The sequence below is a fragment of the Engraulis encrasicolus genome, chromosome 9 (genome assembly GCF_034702125.1).
Source record: "Engraulis encrasicolus isolate BLACKSEA-1 chromosome 9, IST_EnEncr_1.0, whole genome shotgun sequence".
NCBI lineage: Eukaryota > Metazoa > Chordata > Actinopteri > Clupeiformes > Engraulidae > Engraulis > Engraulis encrasicolus.
The window spans coordinates 49,102,495-49,104,994 of NC_085865.1; the positions used below are offsets into that span (position 1 = coordinate 49,102,495).

General features: G+C 44.7%; 1 protein-coding gene across 1 annotated transcript in view; it reads left to right on the forward strand.

Annotated features, from left to right (window-relative positions):
• Window positions 1–2,500, forward strand: part of igsf9ba (immunoglobulin superfamily, member 9Ba) — a 149,645-nt gene that overhangs the window by 86,019 nt on the left and 61,126 nt on the right. The gene's annotated exons all lie outside the window — the stretch shown is intronic.

The window sequence follows — 2,500 nt, forward strand, 5'->3', positions numbered from 1 at the left end:
CGATAAAATACAGTCTTACTCACTCCTTTTGAAAATCGGACGGTCACCCGAAGTTAAACTCACATGCAAGGCTCATAGCTGTGCGTCACCTCGCCTGGCTGTATTTCCTGGTGTTTCCCAATTAACATAAACAATGTAGAAAAACGAGCGAATCACGAAAGCCTTTCTGAGTTGCGTCACATCGAAAGAAGGCGTTGCCCACAAAGGTTTATGTCGACCCATTTTTCTAAAAACATGTTGAGTAATTTTTTTTGATTGTTTTCAAAACCATTAACGTCTGGTGGCCCGAAACCTAGATTAGCTTAGCTATCAGCTGGTTGCTACTCTCAGATACACACAGAGCACAAAGCCTCATACATACAGCCGTCTCACTCTGGTCGGTCCATGCCTGCAGTTCGCCTAGGGGTCGCTGTCGAAAGAGCACAGCCCTGAATGGAGCCTGCACGCCTCCGTTGGCGCCCCTATAGTGCAGTACCACCCGGGGAAGTGGCGACTCTAACTTTAGATGATCTCTCTGCAGAGCAGGAGGGAGGGAGCCAATCAGAGACGGAAATACACAAGAAACCCGGAAGACCCTCTCGTTTCTCCACAAGCCACCTTGCTAGCTTGCAAAAAAGGCTTTAAACAAAGCAACCAGAACGTTTTTTAAAACAGGACCAACGCGTAACACATTCAATAACAATGGGGAGCACAACAATATTAATGAAATGACGTTGAGAGGACATCTTTAACTATAAAATCAACCATGGTTTTACTCTGAAAACTAGCCATGGTTTTACCACGGTTTATGATTATTCATTTAATTACGCTAGCTGACCATTTTTTATATCCAACGCACGTATTAGTGACAGTCCTTGGAGCAATGTGGGGTTATATATGTGGGGGGCCTTGCTCAAGGGCACTTCAGCCATGGATGGAGGTGTAGGGAGAGGTCAGGGTTGGATTCAAACCATTACACCACGGCTGCCCACAAGTTTTCATGTTTTTTTTTGGTAACCATGAAACCCACAATTAACCATGGTTTTTTTTAGCATGGTTTATGACTATGGATAAGCCATAGTCACAAACTGTGGTGAAAAAAATGGAAACCATGAATAAAAATGATCCATGGTTAGTCAGGAACCACAGTTTTCATGGTTACCCAAAAGAAACATGGATAAGCCATAGTAATAATATGGTTGGAGTATTTTGAGTAACTATGACATACCATGGTAAAACTACAGTAAAAAACTACAGTAAAACCATTGTCGATTTTCGTAAGGGATACACACACACACACACACACACACACACACACACACACACACACACACACACACACACACACACACACACACACACACACACACACACACACACACACTATCACATACACACACAAATTTGTTTACACAAGGATCCAGGCTGTTGGTCCAAGTATTGTTGAAAACCGCTCATATCCCCCATTCCACAACACCACAGAGAAGGATGGTGGCAGTGTTGCCAGATTTGGCGGTTACCCGCCCAAATGGGCTGCTTGGGAAGGCCGTCTGTGGGTAAAGATGGGAAAAAATGGCCATTTGGCGTTTTTTTCAGTAGTTTTATACCCATTGAAATCAATGTAATTTGTTGAAATTGGGCGGAATTTAGCACATTTTGCCGTTTTTTCAGAACATTTTGGGCGGGATTTGGTCAGACACAACTGGAAACACTGGATGGAGAGGCCTTTAGAAAGGCTGGCTGTGTCTCCAGATTTCTGCTCTCTTATTCTGCTCTGTTACACTGTTACCTGAAGCCAGCCCTTCCCCCATTCCCAGCACACACACACACGCACGCACGCACGCACGCGCACACACCCACACACACTGAAAACTAATCAGTTTTCCTCATCAAGGCCATGTTCGGTGTGTGTGTGTGTGTGTGTGTGTGTGTGTGTGTGTGTGTGTGTGTGTGTGTGTGTGTGTGTGTGTGTGTGTGTGTGTGTGTGTGTGTGTGTGTGTGTGTGTGTGTGTGCTTGTGCATGTGCGTGTGTGTTTCTGTTAAATCAATGGTCATTTAGACTTACTGTCTATCTGTCAGTAGGCCATTACAGGAGATCTTGTAAGGTCTGGAATAGGGGGAGGCAGCGCAGAACCCTCCCACACATGACGCTGATTGGCTGATGACAATGGATCTCGTCAGAGGACAGACTGTGATTGGACAAGCTCTATTGATTCTCTTTAGAGAAGCAGCTGGGGATTGGACAAGCGTATTGATTCACTTTAGGGACTTGGATGTTGGTATTCTTTGGAGAACACTGCATGTCCTTAGTGGGCTGGTTGTAATGGGGGTGAGAGGGGGTTAATTGCATTGCAGAGATTAGATATCATCTTGATGTCCAGAGTTTATATTTGAATGGACGATGAGTACGATTGGATGATGAAGTTGTTTTTGGTTGGCTGGCTGTAATGTGATTGGGTAAGAAGGCTGTCTGTCTTGTACAGATGGGTAGTTGTTGGGCAAGGAGGCGATATATCTTGTA